This window comes from Labeo rohita, unplaced genomic scaffold (genome assembly GCF_022985175.1).
Source record: "Labeo rohita strain BAU-BD-2019 unplaced genomic scaffold, IGBB_LRoh.1.0 scaffold_779, whole genome shotgun sequence".
NCBI classification, from domain to species: domain Eukaryota; kingdom Metazoa; phylum Chordata; class Actinopteri; order Cypriniformes; family Cyprinidae; genus Labeo; species Labeo rohita.
Genome location: NW_026129721.1, coordinates 8223 through 19728, shown reverse-complemented (window position 1 = coordinate 19728; position 11506 = coordinate 8223). Strand labels below are relative to the sequence as shown.

The 11506-nt window shown below is 35.0% G+C and overlaps 1 long non-coding RNA gene across 1 annotated transcript; it reads left to right on the top strand.

The window, feature by feature from the left end:
- Window positions 1-4987: 4987 nt before the first annotated feature.
- On the top strand, window positions 4988-6943 carry LOC127161923 (uncharacterized). Its single transcript, XR_007827217.1, has 3 exons — window positions 4988-5132; window positions 5746-5842; window positions 6876-6943. It is a non-coding gene; the product is annotated as an uncharacterized LOC127161923 (long non-coding RNA).
- Window positions 6944-11506: the final 4563 nt, after the last annotated feature.

Here is an 11506-nt window from a genome sequence, read left to right as displayed (position 1 = left end):
TTGGCTCGTTTATGTGTCTCCTATTCTATGAGAGCAGCATTTGGAGAAAGGGGAGTGTTGTGTTCATCTTTGTGTTTTTCTGAATGTGTGTTTTTTTTGTTTGTTTGTTTGTTTGTTTGTTTCATATGTTTGCTATGTTTGATAACATTTTAAGCTGTCATTTGGTCATGTTACAATGCGCCCCTCAGATGTTACAATGTACCCCACCTATGGGGCCTGTTGTCACATTTCACTTCCATTCTTTTTGAAAAAACAAAACAAAAAAAAAGCCCTGAAAAAGTCAAAAAGTGTTAGGTTGTGCCCTGCTTTCCCCTACATCAGTGCACATAGCTTGTGTGAAGCTGGGCCATATATTGTTCACAAATATATGTTGCCACCAAAATAATGTCTTTTCCGTCCCAACGTTTCTGGAGTGTGTTGTAGCCATCAAAAAAAAAAAAAAAAAACATTTTCCATAAGGTTGGTCATTGAAAACATTGGAGATCTTTCCTCTGAACTTGTCTTTGTGTGACTGTGTGGTTTTGAGTTGTTGGACTGTGTTTCAGTGTCCTGTCTATGTTGTGTGTTTGGGGCAGGGATTCTGGATCCAGACAGTTGTTCATATGCTTGTTTTGTTTTTGCTTGAGCACAAGGCTTTTAAACTTGTTCATTGGCTATATGCTCTTGTCTTGTCTTGTTCATTGTAAGCACAAGGTCTGCTGATTTGTTCCCACACCATGTGCTCTTGTCAAGTCCTATGTGTTGTTGAGCACACGGCTATGATTATGCTCATTTATGTTCTTATAATTTCATCTTTGGTGTGAGCACATCTTCTTCAGCTTCTGTCTTGCCATGCTGGTTGGCTGAGCTTTCCTTTATTAGGAAAGTTTTGTTGTTGTTGTTGTTGTTTTGGAGTTCAGTAAAAGCCCATTGAGTCCTTGTCTCATTCCTCAACATCTAACCTTACAGAATGAAATGGCCAATAAAGAAGATTCAGCAGAGTTTCCTCTTCCCATTTCCCTTCTTCCAGGGCTGTCTGTTAAGAATCAGATGGTGTAGCTTTAGGCCGAAGCCCATGTTTGTTTTGGTCTGAGATGCAGTACTCCTGTGTGACATCTAGTGGTTGAAAAACTGTATAGCATACACCTTTGAGCTGGTTGAGCTGGTATCTCAGCCCAGGCTGGACAACCAGATACCTGTAACTACCTTATGCTTTGTACTGTTCTTCAACATTCAATTTTTTTTTTTTTTTTTGTCTTTCAGGAATTCAAAGTTCAGCAGCAAAATCAGACCATGGAGGACAAAAATAACCACAGTGATTTCATCATCTCGACCACAACAACTGATATGTTTCACTATTATCATGAATATGAACCACCTTCTCATCCACCCTATGACAATTTTCATGAAATCAGACTGTCCATCTTCTTCATCACTGCTGTGTGTGTGGGGCTGCCATGTCTGATTTGGGCTTTTTATTTTGTGCACCTTCAGAGAAAGACCAGAGGCCGGATCTCAGCCTTCATCATCCTCCTCCTCCTCAGTGACCTGCTTCAACTGCTCCTGTATCCGTACATAGTGTCAAAAATTCTTTCTTTACATTATTTCCATGGCTTTGACACAGTTTTTATCATGATTGTATCTTTCTGTCTGAAAATCTGTAGCCTTCACCTGCAACAGTTGGTGGCTCTGGAGGGGGTTCTGACACTGAAATATCCACAGATCTCTGCTCATATTTTCTCATCCCCCTGTTACATCATAATCTCCATCATTATACTGCCTTTTCCTTTATTGTGTGCATTGTTGTTGGTTTTTGGTGTCCATGATAGTACATATCTCGGTTTTGGCTCAATTCTGGCACCTGTGTGTTTGTTGGTTGTCACAGGCATAATCATCTACAAAGCTCCACCCACTCCTGCCAGTACACCTGCCACTGACAACAGACCAGGTGCACTGTTGTTTTTTGCTAGTATGGTTACCTTAGTTGTGCTTTATTTACCATGTGTGCTGATCCACTGTGTTCAGATCCTTCTCTTTAACACTGCAGTGTCTTGGCTCGTGATGTCTCACTGTCTATTGAGTTTGACAGTGATTTCAGAGCCTCTCCTGTGTGTGCTGGTCTGCAGCGAGAATCTCAGCATTCAGACGAAACAAACAAACATAGAGCTCGACTCTGAACAGACAGCAGTCTGAACTCAATATCCAGCAGAGGGTAGTTTTGCTGTGTATTTTATGTTTTTTTATTATTATTATTTGTTTGTTTGTTTTCAAGCAACATAAACATCATTCTGTGTCATTATTTTACCTCCCTCTGCTGAAATTAGCAAAATTGCAGAAGTTATCAGAATAGCTTAAAGCACCAGTTCACATAAAAATGCCCAGTAACAATGAAAAAAAAGATTTTTAGCTGAAATTGTGGTCCTTGATTTGTGGTGTGTGGTGTAGAAAAAAATAATGCTACTAATAATAAATCAGTACATCATTTTTGGAAAAAAAATGAATGTATATTGCTATGAACTTAATTTTGGACTTTACAGGCAATTTTCTCAATATTTTTTCTTTCTTTTTTTTTTTTTTTCACCCTTAGATTCCAAATTTTCAAATATCTCGAAAAATATTGTTCCTAGCCTAACAAACCTTACATCACTGGAAAGCTTATTTATTCAGCCTTCAAATGGCCTGAGGGTGGATAAATTAATAGCCAAGTTTAATTTTGGTTGTTTAAGTTTCGCTTTTAATGACTTATAATACCTGTACACACACACACACACACAAATGTGTCATTGTAATGTGTGTTTGCACACGTGCAATTTTCCCTCTTACCCAGTAACCCACGGAAATGAGCGTGATGAGGATGCACTATTTTCATATTTGGACCAGTTATCACAAGACTAAACTCACTCGAGAGACAAGGGGGAAAGGAAGTAACAACAACGCTGTGTGTGTTAGAAACAGGGAAGGTGTATTAAAACAAAGCAGTGGAATTTAAAGCAACATCACACACAAAAGACAATAAAATGTCCCAAACAAAGTCAATTTTACCCCTTCTTCTTGTTTTTTGACTGTATTCAGTTCTTTACCTGTTATTAAAAGTTTTAATTCCTTTTGATCTGTTAAGATTCAAGCTAATACAAATGACTAATCTTTATTTGCTAATATGTGTCTATTTTCCTATTTATTGAATTAGCTCCTCAAAATGGTTTTATATTTAATACATTTTTCCAATAAATAACCCCTTGGAAGAACTTTTTTTCAGTTACCCTTTTTTTCTTTGTTTGTAAACAATTGGGGGTAAACAATTTTTTTGTAAACAAACAAAAAAAAAGAATACAATTAAATTTTAGAAAATGAAAATCACAATAAATCTAATTAACTCAAGCAGTCCCAATATAAACTTCAGCTCCTGTATAATACTGTTTCCATAAGATAGTTATTCTGGAATAATAATTTAGTTCCAAGCCACACAGTTCAGTCAAGAAAAATACACACAGTCCTACCATTTTGTTGACTTCTTGATCCTTGAGGTTTAGTCTTTATATGGGAATGGCTCGCCAGTTATATTTACATTTATTCATTTGTCAGATGCTTTTATTCAAAGCAACTTACAGGTGAGGAATACATTAAGTGATTCAACATAGGATGGCAATAAACACAAAAAGTGCCAGTTACACAAGGATTCCGCTGTCATTCAGAATAGTAAAAGCTAAGACAGGAAGGGACTAACAGATAATTAGGGGACAGAGTGATTGTGAGTGATGGTGTTAGGTAGGCCATTTCACCAGTGAGAAACAGTGAAAGGAAACGTCCTTAAGAGCGAGGGGTCCAGCAGCTGATCCCTGAGGATCCCCAGTGACCGGTTGATGTGATTTGGATACCTCTTCACCCCAAGCAACCTTGAAGAACCTCCTTGTGAGGTAAGACTAAACCAGTGAAGTGCAGTTCCAGTGATTCTCAGCGATGAGAGAGTGGACAAGGATTTGATGATTAACTTTGTCAAAAGCAGCAGATAAATCTAGTAGAATGAGCACTGATGATTTGCACTCAGCTCTTGCCCTACATAGAAATTCAGTGAGTGACAGCAAGATGGTTTCGGTTGAATGGCCACTTTTAAATCCAGAATGCGTTTGAGTGATTTTTCTGTGAAAGGGAGGAGAGACACAGGCCGGTAGCTTTCAACAATGAGTTGTCTAGTGTAGGTTATTGAGCAGTGGGGTTACCCGACCCTTCTTGAATGTGGTGGGGGAAAAGGCCCATGATAAGAGATGTGCTGATGATGTGTGTGAGTGAAGGCAGAGGTACCCATACGGAAATGTAATATATGACATATATGTACCTATATCAGAAGTGCTACTCTCATATATGTTAAATATAGGGCAATATATTATTATCACATATATCCATCTTCTGGATATATGTAGATATATGTTTATAACATATATGAATTTCCCATAGTACAATTTGTATATAAACATATATTGAAAGTATATATATGTTTAACTTTTATATGGTATTGTATGTTATGACCATATATGTTTACAATATATATTAAAATGGTATATTGTATTATATGATATGACCATATATGTTAACAATATATATCAAAATTATATATGGTACTCTATGTTTTGACCATTTGTTACCAATGTATATATTGAATTTATGCAAGTTTATTAACCATATATGCCTAAAAGATACTGCTTATTGTAAATCATATAACACAATTCATTGCTTAACTTTATTTTGTTTCAATTTAGTTTTCTGGGGAAAAAAGTAAAGATGAATATATAACCTGTTCAAAAAATGCCAATGTACTAAAAGTTACTTGTATTATAGAGTTATTGAGGGGACACTTCATGTAACTGTTTGTCCATATGTGCTCTCATCATCAATGAACTAAAACGCATTTCATTAAAATACATGAGCGATTGTGTGTGAACGTCACGATAGCGCTTTTGCGCATGCGCCTAAATTTAAACACACCCGCGCTAACGGCAGAGTCTGAGCAATGGCTGCAGCTAAACAAACAGTCATCTGCGGTAAGATGTTTTATTCCTTCACATAATAAACGACAATGATTTTATAGACGGGCACGAAGACAGACCGACATCACTGAGTGAAAGGATGAAACGCCCTTGGATGTGGCAGCGGTGCAGGTAATTTACGCTAATTTACTCCACGCTTTAAGTGTTATATGATTGTTTTGGTCTACAAGAGCCTCTGTCTCTATATAGATCAGCTAATGTTTTAAATATTCCCTGTCATTGTTGTATATATGATGTTATGATTACAGCTGCATTGATGTGTTTTGCAATGTGTTCGCGTTAAAGTTAATGTTAGCTTTTGGGTAACCGGTTAATCTGTATGGAGATACTGTGAGCTCATTGTTTTCACTGGATAAACAATGCCACATTTGGAAATTATTAAAATTAAATAATTATTTAATGAAAATTATAATGTTTATCTCTGAGATGTAGTAACTAGAACTATAAAAAATGCACGAAATGGAATTATTTAAATACAAGCACCTTGAATACATATTGTAAATTACAGTACTTGGTTATATTGCACCAAGTGCATTGACATGTCAGTGACATGCCTAGAGTGGGGGTGCATAAGCACATGCATGTGCATGTTGCATAAAGGTACAGTAAGTTACACTAAAGGATGTGATTGTGGGGTTTTAAACATAAGGTTAATCTATCGTAGTAAATTTTGTTCATATTGTTGCTGATAATTGTGCTATTCTTTTTTGTGTCCCATGACAAGGTAATGAGTCCCGAAATTCTCAGAAAATAGAAAGGGAGGCCGAACCTGCAGATGTGGATGACAGTGATGTGAATGATGGAGCATCTACACAGAAAAGGTTAAATATTTTATTGAAACCAAAACTAGCATCTACAGTATACATGTAAACAAATCAAATCAACAAAATATTTTAGTTAAAAATGTGTCTCCATGTACTATTTAATACAATTCTAGTGCATTTAATCTATTAAATAACAGTAGAGTGAGTGAGTTTTTGGATATGGTTAGATTAAACTTATTTTAGTGAATGAAGTACCACATTTCAGCTATCATTTTGTTAGGGTGGGTACACAAAATATTATTTTATCCTTGCTTCTAGAAAATCCTCAATCTTTCTGCTTTCTAACAGCTTCATGTGGCCGTAAACATTTATTTTTAACATGACTTTAAGCACTATAGATTATTAAAGTTTATTTTAGGGGATTTAATCAAAATTGTCATTCAAAAACCCATGTCATAGTTCCACCCCTCTATTTCTTTTCTCCAGGCCACATTCTCGATGCACATATTAGGTATTATGAATGTAAACACTTTATTTCATTAATGCTAAATAGCAAATTAAATTGTAACCTTAGCTATGAACTCTGTCATTGAGCATTTGGGTTACTATAGTTTAGTTGTTCATGTATAGAGACATATTATTTGAATGGGCATGCAGGCTGTGCTCTGTCGTTGTTCTGCCATGTCCTTGTGGAATCTGGGAATATTTTACAACTACAATTTATAATTATTACATAAATAATGAGTATTCTGCATTTTTAAAATAATCTTTAACTTTACCAACCATGTTTAATACTCAGTATATTTGTCATTTTATAGTAGTTAATCACTTTAAGATATAGGCACAGTTCTAACTAAAAACCTAAATTAAACTTTGATACAATGTTGGATTGCAAGACTTAAGCAGGTTCTATATTTTAATATCATGTTGACTAAAATCAAGTTTACTACTAAAGTAAGTTTACTACTTGGTTCACTACCAAAGCTAAAAAGTTGCTTTTGAATGTGGTGCCTTTCCTGAAATCATATATGGTTCAGAAAATTTATTGTAATTATCTTATAAAAACCTAACTTTTACTATTTTTTTCCAGATGCTGGAATCCAGAAATTTCTTCACCTGGGGCCTACTGGGGATGGCAATAAACCAAAGCTAACCAAGCTGTGGGAATACAAACCTGTAGACCTTTAGCTGAACCACTATAATTGATGTTCTGTTTCTTATGCCTATTCAGTGTTTTGATCAGTTATATATGTAATTGTTTCTTTTTTGTCCTGTTTGATTGTGCAGGTCAGTAACTTTTTTTTCTATTTAAATAAATTCTGTTTAAATAAAGATGCTTCTTTGTGTAGCTTTCTGTACCATTTAACATTTAAGGCTAAAGGTGTGAAATGTGCAATGCACTGCAACTTTGTAGAGTGTCTTACATGTGTCTACAACCTCTATTTAAGGATCAAAGATTACATATTAAAATATTAAATATATGAAACCATATATTTCATGCATATATGTCTAATTTGTATATAACATAATAAAAACATGCATATATATCACATATATTAATAATTATATACATTTCATATATGGCAATACATGTATTATACATACATAAACATATATTTTTGTATGGGGTAGACTTATATGTCAATATATGAAATTGTTCCATTTTCTAATAGGAATCATATATGGATATGGCATATATAAAACATGTATTCAATATATGGGTATTTCATATAAGCACATATATTACATTTCCGTATGGGTACAGGAGAAATGGCTTATAAGAGATGTGAGGGGATGGGGTCTAGAAGGCAGTTTAGATACTTCTTCCTCTGTAAGAGAAAAGAATGAGGAGAGAAGACGGTCAGCTGTGTGAGTGTTTGATTTGAGTTCCTGGGTGTGTGGAGCTGAGAACTGACTGCTGATGGAAGTAGTTCTGTTTGTGAAGTAATTAGCAAAAATCGTCAGCTGTTAGAGAGGTGGTGGCTGAGGGGGCAGAGGAGAAAATTGAATGTTTTGAGGAGTTTGTGTGTATCTGATGCACTGTTGATCTTATTATGATAAAAGGAAGTTTTAGCAGAGTGAACCTTGGTGTAAAACGAGGATAGCAGTGACTGATACCTACTAAGTAAATGAACTGCTATTAGCTGCTATTTACTGAGAGTAACTGCAGTAACACCTCCTAGTGTGAGGCAAAAATCTTCCTTTGAAATTGTCCGGTGTTCAGCAGAAAAGAAGCAACATTCAACTCAGGGAATGAAGGAAAAGGAAAAGACATGGGGAAAGCGAAAAGACAAGGAAATAAGGAAATAAAAAAATGAAAAGACCCAACCTCGCAAAAGACAAGGCCTTTGTACAATATACATCACTATGACAGTTGACTTGTAAATAAACTAACATTCTACATATTTTACTCCCTCTTTATCCAGCACTAGGATACTGAAATTTCATTTCTGTACAAACCTACAGTGGCCGAGAGACCTCAACACGCTGCAAATAAGAAAACACCTGCAAATTAAGAAAACATCTTTATCAATGCTCACAACACGACCAAATGCAGAAATGCACTGCAAATACTCACAACACAAACAAATCCAAACACGCTGCAAATACGCACACCCTGGTGAAAAAAAACAGCATATGCTGGTAGGTATGTTTTGATGCTGGTTTAAGCTGGTCCTTTGCTGGTTTATGCTGGTCCTTGACCAGCAACATGACCAGCAAAAACCAGCAAAGGACCAGCTTAAACCAGCATCAAAACCTACCTAACCAGCATTCCAGCATCAAAACATACCTACCAGCATATGCTGGTTTTTTCACCAGGGCAATGAAAATGATTAAGGGAACCGCAACAACTTAAGTGTCAAATCTGTCTGAGACATGCTCATCTTCTTCTGAAAGGTGCAATTTCTGTTTATTTTAACATCCTGATCATCGTGATTAACATTCCTCAGCCTTTTTAAAATATTATTAGTCTAAATAAGCTGACGAAATACATAATTACTGTAACTGTGAAACGTTATGAAAGCTGCCTACTTTTACAAGTTCCCTTATAAAAATGAACCATGATTTTCTATTAAAATAAACAAATAGCCTATATATATGTTGATTATATATTTTTTTATTATATAAAATAAATTCAAAAATGGTTACTATAGTTAAACCATGGTAAATTAACAACACTAACCATACTTTACCATGGTATGTATACATCTTTTCGTTATTTTCCCGCTTTTGCCAGTTAACTGTTCGGCTACATCAAATCATGAGGAAAGTAGGAAACTAGATCCGAACTTCAATGGCACAGATCTTCAATTTCCCTCGTTTCACTCACTTTCCTTCGTTTTTAAATAGCTTGTTAATGTGCAGTGCACATTTTACTTTAACTTTTAAATTAGCGGCAATTCGGCGTCAATTGCTTGAATCCAATTCAAGCAACAACAAAATACAACATTAAACTCACTTAGCCTATAAATTAGCTATAGAACTTCTATTAACAAAACGAATAAAAATAGCTTACACCATGCCCTTACAAAGCCCTCTCTATCAAGACAAGTTGAGAATCGAGAGTGGCGACTCGCGAGGATGAGGGGCTTAAATTTAAATTAATTTAACCAAAACGTACTTATTCTATCCACTAAAATAATAAGATAATATAAATAAAATGAAAAAATATGAATTCTTTGATTTTTCATAGCTCAGACAAAATCATGATTGGCTCTCGTCTGGGGGGGCAGTGCCCCCCCCCCAAACTCCGCCTATGCCTATATATTGCGTTGTAGTATATCGTATTGACAAGTCATCAAAAAAAATAAATTTAATTTTAAATTCTGCATAACTGGATGTTTTTAAATAAACACTGACAAAAACTATATACGTTTTTCAGCTGGACGATACGATGATATATATAACATCAATATAAGTGATTACCGGGGTTTAGACCAACCTATTTTGTATTTACAAAATGAGTTCACAGGCAAATTTGCTTTATTTTCCCCGGCGTCAAAATCAGACACATATAAGTGTTAGAAAACATGATTTCTGGCTGCATCAATATCCACTGACCACTGGATATTTGTTAAGTTGTTAGGAACATCATATCAAGTTCAGCAACCTTTAGTTTAAACTAATTATCGTTTATTTCACTCACGTTTTCGCATCTTCCTTATTAAATCCATTCAGGCTGAAGACTCTTTTGAGGGAGCGTGTCCCAGTGGGAAAGTGTCAGTGCCTACCCTCTATACCATTATAAACTGTACTAGCTACTTCTCTAAGTCTAGCCAACAAAGGTTAAGATTCTTGAGGTTTGTTCTTGTGGTTTCATTAAAAAATATCTTCATTTGTGTTTCAAAAATTAATGAAAGTCTAACAGTTTTGGAATAACATGAGAGTGATAAATGATGGCAGAATTTAATGACAAAAAGGGAAACAGGAAGAGTCTCATATATTCTTATGTCTGGCATATCCTCACTGCTTTTAGCTATATTTGTACTTTAAATTTCAGTTCAAAAACTGCCTGATATTTTGATTTGCACCATTTTAGAGCCTTTAGCAAGAACAAGCAAAGAGCAATCTTCTGTTTTCCATTTTGCATTTGCTTTGGTATAATAACACTTGTTGAATTTGTGCTAGTCAGACAAAGACTGACTGAGTCTAGTCTGACTGAGCATTGAGAAAAACACAATAAGATTATTCAGTAAACTCTTCTCAGTTTTAGGATCACTTTGTCTCCCTGCTTCCTGTTGATACAGTACAGTTCACAGTCTAACAACACAAACCACATTAACAATCGTAGATAAGTCATATAGGCCACAAAAAGGCTCTCTAGTTTTACACACCACTGCACATAACTCAAAGAGACAAAATAGACAACAATGTTGCAGTAACAAACAATAAAACTGTAAATCAGTCATTCTTTTTATCTGATAGGCTGTTGGAAAGGGTTTAAATATGCAGAAGTTGCTAGAAAAAACAAATGTGCAGGACCTAGATTGAATTGAAAATCACAAAAAAAACGTCATTTATCATCCAAGGAGCATCGCAACAAAGGATAGGCAAAAAAAAAAAAAAAAACAGCATCTCCTTTGTAAGCCACTTTGAAAAAAAGCATTTGCTAAAAGAAACATTATTATTTTGTTATTTTTCTGTACAAAAAAATAAATGTGTGTATATATATATATATATTCTGCATTGAGTATGTGAACTTATGAGCAGAACTTCATTCATTTTACATTTAATTTTGTTAAGTATATCTCTGAAAGTATACTCTCATATTTTAGTTTAAAATAAGTATACTAATAGCACACTTGAATAAACTTGTGCAACAAAGCTCTTATCTATAGGAGGTGAGTCTCCCCCTCTCCATCACTTGCTTCAACATATGAAAGTGCTGTGCTAGATTGAGCCACAGAGCATTTTTTATGTGTTTATGTTTGTTTTTTCAGTAATGTTTTTCCCAAGTTTTGCAAAGATAACATAATCAAAACCATATGCTTCTAATTTAAAACCGGGTCATGCTCATCTTCGCTATGAATGATTTTAATTGGTAAATAAAGGAAATTCCCACAACATGAATTCTTGAGTAAACTTTGTCTTTCACGAAAGAAAAGATTTTTCAACATCCAATCCAGTTTTCTTAACAGGATTGCTTAAAGGAAACACATGCGCCATAATCATTTAATTGCAACACATTTGCAAAATCTTATTTGCCATCTCGGCAGCGCT